This window comes from Corvus kubaryi, unplaced genomic scaffold (genome assembly GCF_017639235.1).
Source record: "Corvus kubaryi isolate FWS band 111438036 unplaced genomic scaffold, C.kubaryi_AGA036_p1.0 37201, whole genome shotgun sequence".
NCBI lineage: Eukaryota > Metazoa > Chordata > Aves > Passeriformes > Corvidae > Corvus > Corvus kubaryi.
Genome location: NW_024581058.1, coordinates 1287902 through 1300129, shown reverse-complemented (window position 1 = coordinate 1300129; position 12228 = coordinate 1287902). Strand labels below are relative to the sequence as shown.

The 12228-nt window shown below is 43.7% G+C and overlaps 1 long non-coding RNA gene across 1 annotated transcript in view; it reads left to right on the top strand.

The window, feature by feature from the left end:
• Positions 1-11325, top strand: part of LOC121661854 — a 49064-nt gene extending 37739 nt beyond the window's left edge. The window contains exon 3 of the long non-coding RNA XR_006015108.1: positions 10401-11325. This is a non-coding gene — a long non-coding RNA (uncharacterized LOC121661854). The remainder of the gene's footprint in view (positions 1-10400) is intronic.
• Positions 11326-12228: the final 903 nt, after the last annotated feature.

Genomic DNA, 12228 nt, shown 5'->3' with positions numbered 1-12228 from the left:
GGGAGGAACTGAACTCCATTTCTCTGGCTGGAAGTGTAAATCAACACAGACCTGGGAGATAATGAGGTATTTAACGGGTTCCCTCTTCTCCTCGCTGGAGATCTCATCTTTTCTCACAGAATGAGCGCTTGAAAGGAAAAGGAAAGGCAAAAAAGGAAAGCAACAAAAGGGAAAATAAAGCAGACATAAAGGGAAATTTGCTCAGTAAATTACCTATAAGAGCTGCATTAATCTAATCTAACTAATGGCACATTTTCCCCCTCAATTGGAGTAGATCGACAGAGTCAGATAAACCATGCCACCCTCTTGTGTCCCAAGATGTGGTTCATGGACCTCTGGAAGACTCCAGAGCGCTTGCTGGAGTCTTTGGAGAGATGCAGGACGTTTTCTTTACAAACTGTGATGTTTTGGGCATTGCCTAAAATAATGTACTGTGGAATTGGCCAAATCTGAGTCTTACTTTTTGGGATAGAAGCCTTGTTATTTTGACACTGAGTCCAGTCCAGATGAACTCTGGCCACTTCAAGTTGGGGTCCAATGCCATCCAGTTTGAGTTTAAATGTTTTCTTAAACGTTAGTGGGAAGAAATTGAATAAAATCCTCATTTTCAGAAAGAGAATGCCTAGAGAAACAGAAAAACTCTTGAGAACAAACAGCTAAAGATGTTACTTTAGAAAATATGTGAAATAAATTTAGAAAAATTGACTATTTTTTTCATTTAGTTGTGCTGAGGAATGGCACGTCCTGGAGGGGAAAACCTTTGACTAATGTGAACCTATCATTTGTTTTATAGGTTTAAATCAAGATCAGCACTACCATAACAAAAAGTCTCAAAAAGCTTCAAGCTAAAGGTCACGGCTCAAGGAAAAAAAAATATGTAAATCCTGCTCAGGAGACCACTAAAATATGATCTTAACTTTAGAACTTTAAAGTCGATAGCACTGAGACATTTGCTTGGTATTATGCACACACTTAAATATCTGTCCTGAATGCGAACACTGAATAACAAAAGAACGAAAAGAACACAGGGTGGCAGAAAGCAAGAATATTATTAAACAATGTTCCTTAAAGAGCATGGCTTTAATTTCTGCTGTAAAATATGCAAGGCTTTCCAAGAATCTGGCATTCATTTTTGCCTGTCTCTTTGCCCCAGCAACTGGATGTGTATGAATATTCCTATCGATAATTTGAGACTCTGTCCTGCAGCAGAGTCTGTTTTCCTTCAGAAAAGCGGTATTCCGGTTTCAAAGTGGGGGAAGTATCTGCTACTAACAACCCAAACATTTGTTTAGCTCCTTGTTCATACACAGATCTTTGCATTTATACTCTAAAATAAAAAGAAGAATTCATGTTTTCCTTATGAGTCATAGATCATTCCATTTCCTCATGAATCTCAGTAAGTTTTTGTACATTACTGGCAAACAATTCAAAACAAGATCTCTGTTTTTCAGTGTTGTTTTAAACATGGCTGGCCAACACTTTTAAAATTGAAAGTTTTTCTTAAGAAATGATTTATTATTACGAGTGCAATATTTTGCCATTACAATGTGCTCTAATGTTTTGCTATAAATCTGCTAAGGAAAGTTTTTTTTTTTTTTTGAGCTCTTCTTTTCAAGACACGTTGTGGGGGAAGATGATTTTCTAACCAGAGCTATATTTGACCTCTTACATTTTTCCCCATCAGGATTCTCGTGAATTCTCACCAGGGTGGGTGGAAAGAGGCATGTTCCCCCAGCAGACAGTTTGTGTGTGCCAGCAGCCGAGGAAACTTCTATTCCTTGGAAAGTTGGTCCCAGTGCACTAAGACTGAGTGGCCAGCCCCGGGCAGAGTTTCCCTGACTGTGGGCTACAATCCCCCCAGGGCCGCAAAAAAGTTCAAAGGGGGCTCTGAAGTGTTAGAAAAAACAGTGCTGGTCAGCAGCTGCTGACTTTTTCCTGGCTGGAAGAGTGAGGCTGTGGTTTCACAAGATTAAGTCTTCAACACCAATTCTGGCTTCTGGTATTCCCTTTCCAGCCTTTTCCTACTGCTTGTTTCATCTTCCCTCCTGCAGTGCACGGGCCCCTCGGTTCTCCTGGAGTATTGGTTTGTGGCTCTGCTGCGAAACGGATCAGGAATTTGATCCAATTTGGAGAAAGACACATAAAAAACTAAGTGTTTCTCTGCCAGGCTATTTTTGAGCTGGACTTATTCCCTGCTCCAGTTCATTGCACAGATGCATCCATGGCTGTACTGGTGGAGCAGAGGGAGTGGTGTGGTGCAACCCCGGAGCGAGGGACGAGGAGCAGGAACACAGTGCTGGAGGGCTGTACTGGCAAAACCACAGCCACCAGGGAGATTTAATTACTGGTGGCAAGAGGTTATGCTCTCTAGAGATCAGGGAATTGCTTCTCACAGCCTTAATTGCTGGCAGCAGCTCAGCTCCTCCAGAGAAGGGGAGCAAGCATTTATCCCTAAAGCCAAAATTGCAGCTGAGTCCTGCTCTCCTTGTGCCTGTGGGGCACGAATGGCTGCTGGCTCAGGGGGCTTCAGAAAGGGACCAGCTTCCCCACATGTTTGACAACACAGGCCTTGGAATCCCAATGGAATTTTTCTCCCTGGGTGCTCATGACGGGTCCAGCCCAGCCTGAAGGAGAACAGCCTGAAGCAGAAGTTGGCTGATCTCAGGAGGACATCGTTTCTCCCACGGAGTCACTCCCCGGTGTCACTCACCACTGACTTTTAATAACTTCATGTTGGTGCGCACAGAGTGAAACTTTGGTTCAGGGAAGCCACTCCACAGTCAACCCCAGCTGATGCTGGTCTTAAGAGTTTCAGCAAGAAAGGGTTGGTCTGAATTGCCAAAAGGTGTTTTAATTAACCTCAAGACATTGTTACAACTGAGCTGAGCTTTGTGAAAACAGAGCTGGAGTTCTTAGAGCATAGTCTTCTCTTGCAGAGCTTTAGGAGTCAGAGAAGATGTGACAAAAGAAAGCAGATGTTACGTGGTCCCACTCAACTTGCATCATAGGCAGAATAATTCGTTCTCGAGGTGAACCTGGCTTCTTTTGTACTCATGGAAAAAAACCCCAGAAATATTGTTTGAGTGGGAGGAACAAGTTAGACATCACCTGTGAGTGCCACTGTTGTATTTTTGCTGTTGAGTTCTAGCACGTTTTAGATGATGGCAGATAGTCAAGATTCATTTCACTGTGATAATGAGGGAAACAAGAAATGGTTCAGCCCATCAAACAAAGGGCTGCATTCTGAAAATATCAAAGCTACCTAGGAACCTTCCTGAAATCAATTAGATTTATTGCCTAAGTCTGCTAAGTTCATACATTCCTAATATATGTGTAAATCCCTTTGGAAAAATAGAATTTAGACTCCCACATCATTTATATGCCTTTGATAATTTACCAGGAGCCGTTTATAGACCAGAGCTGAAAGCCCAAGACTCTGAGCATCACACTGGTTTTAAATTGAGAAGATGTTGTATGAAATCCAAACATCAGCTTTATCACCCACGTGCAGCCAGAATGAAGATAAAGAGCTGTCTCCAAGGAGTGGTGACTCTGCCCTGCTGCCTGGTTCAGAGGCTGTGCAAGAGCACAGTTCCATTCCATGTGGAACCTTTTGCCTGTGGAAAAGCCCTGTTTCTGCCTTGTGCCCAGGTCAGGAACCCCTCACACTGGTTTCGTCCCAAAGCCTGTGATCTCTGCAAGTGTAGGTGACAAGAAATAACAGTAATAATAGAGAAAATTAAAAAAAAAAAAAAATCAAAAATTTGCAAAGTTGGAAAAACCTGATTTGGATTCCAGTTTCTGAAAAACAGCTCATAAAATTTACAGAGCTTAAACCCAAGGCGGGGGGTTAAAATTTAGGTTCACAAACCACACTATTATTACGTGTGATGCCTCTGACCCTGCCCACACGGACACACACACAGAGCTCAGGGGACAGCCTGTAGCCTCCACCATTAATCACTCTGACTTCACAAAAACCATGGCTATGACCAGAACATGTCAACAACATGGGCCACATCATTTAAGTGATGCTGATGTTGTTTTCCTCCCCTTTTAACAAAATAATAAACACTTATTTGCCGTAGGAATTGGAAACAATTTATGAATGGCGTGAACTTTGTAAGACCTTATCCCATAGAGGGGCTGTGGTGTATTTTTGTTTGAATTAATCTAGTACAGCCACCCCCAGACAGGCAAATTCCATGAATCAGACTGTCTAGAATAAGGGGGTTGACTTACCAATTCAATATTTGGAAAAAAAAATAAAATAATGGATGTTGAGTTTTCTCTCATTTCAGAGCCTTTCAGTGAATGTGGACCAGCATGACAATGTTTTTTATGGCAACGCTGAGGCTAAATAGTTTCCTTTCAATGGCAAATGAAAGCTCAGATTCTTAGAAAATCTTGTATTTTATATGTACTTGTTTGTTTGTTTTTTTTTTTTTGTCATGCTATCTACACGTGGAGAAGGAAATATCTGTGTTAGCAGCTGCACATAGAGAGCGTTCCTGTCCCTTAACAGGTTCCAAGTTAAGCACTAGCTGAGCAATGTTTATACATAAACAAAAGAAGCTGTTTCAAGCAATCAGTGTTAGATGAAGTTACAGTTCCTTTCTCACAGGGTTATTTGTGAGCATTTTATCTGAGGAAGAGTTGAAGAAAGATAATGGAGTGACTTTACAGATGTTTACGGGGAAAACATAGAGAGAAAAGTGCTTCTTTGTGTGTTTTCCTTACTGGAGAGGGGCAGCAGCATCCCTGAACAACAGGGGAGGAAGCTGAATTGTAGCAGAGCTCAGAGGGTGAGATTTGGCTGCACGAGTTGCTGGGCCACCTTGTCAAGACTGTGCTTTTGCCAAGAAGGGTTGGACCAGGTGTGATTAAATATTAAACTAAGAGAGTCCTTTTGCATCCCAGCAGCACAGCCCGTGCATGGGGCACACTAATCCCGTCCTCTGGGGAGGACACAAAGGATGCAAAAAGATCTTCTACACGCAGCCCAAGCAGTGGAGTTGCTCAGAAACAGGATGTCCACTGATGTTTCTTTAGAGTGATGCAGAGCTCTGGTCTTGCCCACCCAGTCTGGCTGCTGCTACGAAAAGAAAAAAGAAGAGACATAGCACAAGCAGAAGGAGCCCAAACTATGTGACAGGCAGTGCCTTGCTGACAGATATTATGTGGGATGCATTGTTTTCCAAGTTCCTTCACCTCACCTCAAAGAATTATGTTTATTTTATGGATCACAAACGAGACATTTTTTTCCTGACTGTCAACCTTGGGCACATTCTTTGGTGCCTCCTTCACACAGGCTGAGCAGGAGCCTGAGCTGTTAGTGATCTGAGCTCTCCTAATTTACACATACCAGTGACTTAAAATTCCTGTGTACAACTCTTACTATACCGTATTCCAGTGCACTGGGGGCAAACAATCCCATTGTCTCCCATATGTTTCAAACAACAAACATAAAACAGGTGATTAAACTCCATAAACAAACAGGGTTTTCCCAGCAACAAATCAACACCTCTCCTCGTCTGGTATTTGTGGAATTTGATAAGCCACCCACTTTGCTCCCTCCCCATTCTTGTTATGTCTGTCCTCAGCCTTCTTCATCTTTTATCCCCACCCTGCTTCACCCAGTCTCCAAAGGCAGGCATTCATTGTTAATTAACTGCTGAAAACAGTGCAAGCATCTTGGTTCATGGGATTGAGGTGGGAATGGAGCTTTAGGTCTGAGTTTAAACTGTTTTGAAAGGCCTAAAAGGCATATTTTCTCACTCAGGAGGAGTGAGGGAGGCAGGAAGGAGTAACAGAGAAGAGAGGGAGAGTTAGGGAATGTAACTGGAAAACCTCAAACCAGTAAATTGAGACACATGTCTTAATCAGTTTGAATGATAGGGGTTTTTGAAAAATCAAAGGTTCTGGTGTTTCTGGTACTTATGTGCTCCCAGATGTAAATACTTGCCTTGTATAATGTTTCTGGGCCAGATGCTGGTCTCAGTCAGAGTGGTGTAAATCTGGAATGATTCAGGATTAGTAAACACTGCCTTAATGCAGGAATTATGATGGCATAACAGATTAGCTGTCTCCTATTGTGCTGGTTTACCAAGTGCACTTAAAATTGCAAGAATGATGAAAATAGAGAAATTGTTAAAAGCTGCTGCCCGTTCATTTTCAGTCAACATTTGCTAAATATCTTGCCTGGAACCTTTAGCAGTGGATGGATAAATTGCTGTATTCCTTCCACACACAGAAGTTTCCATCTGCATGTGCTGTCTTATCTCACAGATTGTGTTTTCTTTTATTGACAAAATGAACATTAATAAGTGTTCAGATTCCATCTCTACATGTAATAAGCTGAGTACTGGATTATTGAAATGCTACCCCGATCTGATTACTCCTGTTAAATATTCTCTATCCAGTGGGAAGGCTCAGAGTCTGACTTGAGGTCATCCTCACTAATTTTAGATGCTGATTTTGGTAAGAAACATTCTTGAGACTTGAGGGGCTGATATTTCTGTTCTGGATGTTGAGGTTGTAGCTGCATGCACAGTAACAGCAGTGGTTCAATATTCCCATTGTATTCTGCCTAATTAGAACATGATCTGTAGTTGTCCCCAGAAACCCACACAAAATTCAGCTTATTTAGGTCTAATGTAACATTAATAACTCTTCCATGGAGTATCCTGCAGTGTTGCAAATACATTTAGCCTCTGTTGATCAGAAGTGAAAGCATTTCATTGCATAAAGAAATTAGGAGCTCTACTGCTGTCAAATTCAGCAGTTAAATGAAGCAGAAACTTAGTTCAAAGGCCAACTCCTGGAAGCATTTTCCTTTGCAACATTTCAAGAAGCAATGCTTCCCTTTTGGGATTGTCCAGGAGAACGTGCCTATAAACTAAATGCCATGCCTTCTTAACAATGACAAATATTTCATGTCTAGGAAAAAATCTGGTGTATGAATTCAGCAACACAAAAGCTGAAAATTTGTTCAAAGGGTTTTTTGCTGCACTGTCTGTCCTGGGGGAGGGTTCAGACTCGGGAAGTCCAAATCTCTGCAGAAGTGACATCCACATGATGAAATGAGGGATTCTCCTCCTGTTCTCTCCCTGAGGCCAGGCATGTCAGTCCTACAAACTCCTGCATACACCAAAGAAATAAGACTCAGAGGGACAGGAGCAGGGTGCCCAGAGAAGCTGTGGCTGCCCCATCCCTGGAGGTGTTCAAAGCCAGGTTGGACGGGGCTTGGAGCGACCTGGGATAGTGGAAGGAGTTGGAACTAGATTATCCTTAAGGTCCCTTCCAGCACGAACCACTCCATGATTCCCTGAGAGCAGCTCGCAGAGGCCTCAGGCCTCTGCCCACTGCTGCTGTGGGACACGATCCGTTCCCAAGGCAGCATCATTTCTCCCAAACCGTATTTCTCTGCCGCCTGCTTTTCCTTTTCCCCTCCAGCTTCCTCCTTCTCTGATGTAGGTATGGGGCAGATACCCGCGAGGAGCCAGGCGCTGCTGGAATTGCGAACAACAATCACCAGCAGGGCAGTGAGAGGGGGAAGGAGAGGGATTTCTGGCTCCTGCCTCCCGGGAGCCTCGGGTGCTCTGCGAGCCTCCTTTAGATGTGCTAATGAGCAGCGAGATGCTGAACTCGAAGCACCCAGATTTAAATATTTTGACCCACGAGCGCAGATGCAGCAGATACTCGGAGGGCTTTATCTGGGAGTCTTTTCTCAGGTGAGCAGCAGCAGCTCCGTGCCCTGGAGGGGCCGTGCGGTTGCTCTGCCCACGGCTGCTCTCAGGTCCCGGCGCTTTTCCCGTCTGCGAGGGAGCCGGGGCTTATCGGCAGCAGCATCTGAAACGTCCCTCGGTTCTACCGGCATCTTTTCGCCAATCACGAGGGTGTTTTTAATCACTCTGAACAGGAAATAGCATGCTGCATTTAAATACTGTATATAATTATCATGGGAAATATAATTAGGAAGCGTAATTAAATGGGCTTGACTGCATATCAGGCTGTTTCTTGATTTTTCACTCAATCCCGCTGTTTCTCACAGGCTCTTTACTTTGAATAGTGGTGGTCTGTGACAGAACCTCTGCACAGAATGGAGGAAGAATTACTTCTTTAAAGGCCGTTCATTTAATCTAACTAGGCCAATTTCTTTAAATGCAATCATGACATTTTCCAACACAACCTCCTTTACTTATTAATTCAGACGCTTCCTTTTGGAATGTCTAGATCCATCCAAAATATTCCAATTTGAAGGCTATATAAAACCCCAAGCATACAAAGTCCCTGGTGGCATGGGCTGGCTGTTTATTATGTCTTTGTTTAATGTGTTGCACAACGTGGGCCTGATTCTTGATTGGATTTTCTTAAGGGCTACCAGTATGTACAAAGAAATGAGGGTGATAAAACAAGAGTGGTCCCTTACTGAGTACAATGCTGGTTTATGATGATTCTTTTTCTTCCTGCTCAGAAAGGAAAAAGGGAGGAATTCTGAATTACTGGAGAAAATATTCTGTCTTCCCTCCAATAAAGCCATAATACTGCAAGAGGGGGAAATGCTGGGAAGGGTATGTTGAGAAAATTAGTGTAATTACACTAAAAAATGGCCATTTTACCAGTGGACAAAAATCTTTGGATAGAGTCATGTAGGTGGCTGGAGAAGAGTTTGCTGCCAGTGAAAGAGGCAAATCCATGCTCTCCCCTTCCAGAGCAGGACACAGCACTCAGGCCAGGCCTGGTGCTCCTATGACCCCTTAGCAAGCTGATTCAGCTCCCTGTGCCAGCAAATACCTAAACATCTTCTTTTAATTATTTTTTTCACCCTGTGGTGCCTGAGAGAGCTGAATGAGCTCCCAAAGGGATCAGATGAGCACTGGTGTCAGCGACAGGGGCACACAGGTCCATCCATGCTGGGCTGGGGGGACACCCCGCTCCCTTTTGGCAGGAGCAGGCGCCTCGATGGGCCCAGCAGTCTCATCTGACTCTGCTTATCACTGCAGTCATGTGGTGGAGGGAAAGGCTATCTGGAGATCGTGGTATGGCATCTCCACAGCCAGGAATGTTTGAGATGTTCCCATCCCACCAGCAGGCTTTGTTGAGTGACACTAATTCTTAAAGCAAAAGAAAACCCATTGCTTGGGGTTTTCTGCTTAGGGACAGTTTTCCTTGGACCATGCTCATAGGCCTTTCTGGACGTGTAGGATTTCATTACATGGGCATGAGCAGTGGCAGAAAATGCTTTTTAAAATTCTCAAAAGCCCGGCTCCCTGCAGGAACCAGCTGTGTCCTTTTTCCAGGGAAAGAGTGGTTAAAGCAGCAAACAGATTCCTCGTGGTCACTGGAAGAGCCAGGGCTCCACGTTTGTAAATCTTCCCCAAACCAACAGGCTGTGCAATATTCTCTGAGCTTTAACAAATATTAAATACTTTATGTCCTACTGAATGTAACATTAAAAAAAATGAAGAATCTGTGGCTGACATAATTACTTCATGCCAAAAATGCCTAAAGCTAATTTCCAAGGCGGTAGAAAAGTAGAAGTTTAATTTATAGGCACAGTGAAAGGATTTTGCTATCTTATTTCTTCATGACAAAAGCTACAAATTCTTTTTCATTCCAAATGTAACGAATTGACTTAAACAGAAGCAGTAAAATCAATACAAAGTTTCTCCTGATTCAGAGATGTCAGAGCTTTCCCAAAGTGTGACTCAAGGCAGCATTTCCTGCAGTCCAGGGAGAGAAGCTGGCTGTGCACTTTACAGATAATTAGCTGAAGAGGACACGGCTGATGCTGAGAATTGTATTCCCTTCCAACCAGAGATGCCTGGCTGACCCCAGAACCACACAGCAGCAAATGGCAGTCAAGAGAGTTAGGGGCCCTCTAATTTGCCCAGTGTCCAAAATGCCAAACCCCAAATTCCACGGTTTCTTCCCTAAGCACACAGTAGAACTAGTCAAAACAGCTATAAATACATTTCCCCTGTATCTGCACATTCCATAAATAGTACAAATATAATTTTATGGCACTAACAGAGACTGGAACAGTGGGATTATCTGCTTGAATTCAGATACTTGTATGGTTTAACTTCTGCCATTAGAGTTTGAACTCTGAAAAGATTATGGGTATAAATCCATTTGCGCTTTTATAACACAGCCATGTGCAACAGGGTGCTTGCTTGTTTCATGAACAGGCAGCAACAAAACCTTTCAAGAGCAGGGATCATCCTGCTTCCCCTGAAACCAAGTGATGATGTTGTCCCTGACTTTGTGGAAAGGGTGACAGCATCCTCTTTTATATACTTCTAAAACTACTTTCTCTCTGATTTTTGTTGTATTTTCTTTATTTCTTGAGAAATAATTCCGTAATATATATCTTTTTGTGTTTAATGCTTTGTAAGGAGTTGTACCAGGTTAGGTCTTTTCGGGTTCTGAGAAACCAGAGAAATGAATTTTGCTTGAGATGGTGTCCTTTGAGGTTGCAGAGCGAGGAGGAGATGCCAGAGTTGCCAGACCTTCCTGAAGGAATAAAGGGAAGACAATCACAGCAGAGGGAACAGCAGATCTTTCATTCCCTTGGAGGGATCCTGGTGATCTCAGTGCCTTCCGAGGAGGAGCGCCAGCACATTTCAGCGACCAAAGAGAGTCAGAGCAAGAGTCCAGCCATTCACTGACGCAGCTGACTCCAGGATATCGGCTTGTGGAGGAGAAGGACGCTGGATGGATGTAGAATAGCTTGTCCACTGTGGCCATACGTTTTGTTTTATGTTCGAGTGAGGTATGCGTAGCACACTTGGCCAGCATCCATCCTTCCCACTTGTTGATTATCCTCTGAAGTCATCAGTCACTTTTCTGCTCCCTTCAGTAGGAGCTGGATGGAGTTTTCCCTGGCAGTTTCTAGCAACCATTTTATCTATCTTCTGTCAGCGCTTAGTTAGTGCTAAATTGGAGTTAAATAGGCAAAGACAAAATCTGCCCTGTAAGAGAAACTCTGTGTTTTCAGCAACTTTGTGATTAAGATGCTGAGGCTGGGGTTGGTTTTGTGTGCAAGGGCTGGGATTGAAGTCATCCATTTCTGAGCTGGTTCAAAGTTCCTTGGTGTCAGTGGCAAAGGTGGTACAAAGACGGAAAGAAATAACACTTGTGTAGGGGGTAAAAACAATACTATTTTTTTTTCTCCTTGTTAAAAAAGGCAAAAATACAGAAAATATTTTGTGGAGTAATAAAAATGCACCCTAATATAATCCATCAGTACTTTTTATGGCATAAAATTATTTCATGAGATACTGCTAGAGCTAAACCAGCACAAAACTTTAAAAGAAAAAGGAGTGTAGTATTATTATTTTTGTTATTGTTATTATTAATATAATGTATTGATTTAAAAATGTATCCTAGTTATTTCAAATTACAGTAATTATTGCTTTAAATAATCGAGTTCATTTTCATTTCATCGTGTGTTTGAGGGAAGTAACAATACATATTTGTAAGAAAAAAACATCTAATACGGGAACAGGTATCCCTAGAACCCCTTAAAGCAATGTTCCCTGTTTTCTATGTGTCTATTCCTCATTTCTGTTCATAAAAGTGGTCATCTTAGGGGAATGATAAAAAATTATCATGCAATCAGACATTCTTACAGTCCAAATCTTGCAGTGACGGAGCCAGTGGATTTTGGGCTTTTCCCACTCGAGTGGGGTTTTTTTTGCCACTGAAGAAGTTTTTTTGTCTCTATGGTGTGTGTGGTGACACCACGCTCTCCGTGCTGGCACGACAAACCTCTCGCTGCCCGGACCACGGGCAAGGTTTTGGCGTATTTCTTACCCAAAGGACAGGGACAAATAGACTGGGAGGGTGGGACCCGGCATTTTCAATGCTGGAACGTGGATTTCAGCGCCGTGGCCGCAGCCTCCCTGCGAACTGGAGGGAAGCAGGGAGGGATGGTGCTCCCGCGGGGGCCATCCGTGCTCCTGGGGTGCATGGGACAGGGCTTCACCGACGGCCATGGGGTTCATTTCCCGACATTTATTCCCCGCATCCCGAGCCCGGCATCAGGGCAGCCGCCCCCGCCCCGCATCCCAGAGCCGCGCTCGCACCGCCGGGGCCCGGGAAACAGCGAGGGATTGGGCGCAGGGAAGGACGGGCGAGGCCGGGCGGGACAGCGACGGGACGGGAGAGAGACAGCACGGGACAAGGATGGGACAGCGGTGGGATGGGACCGGGGCGGGATGG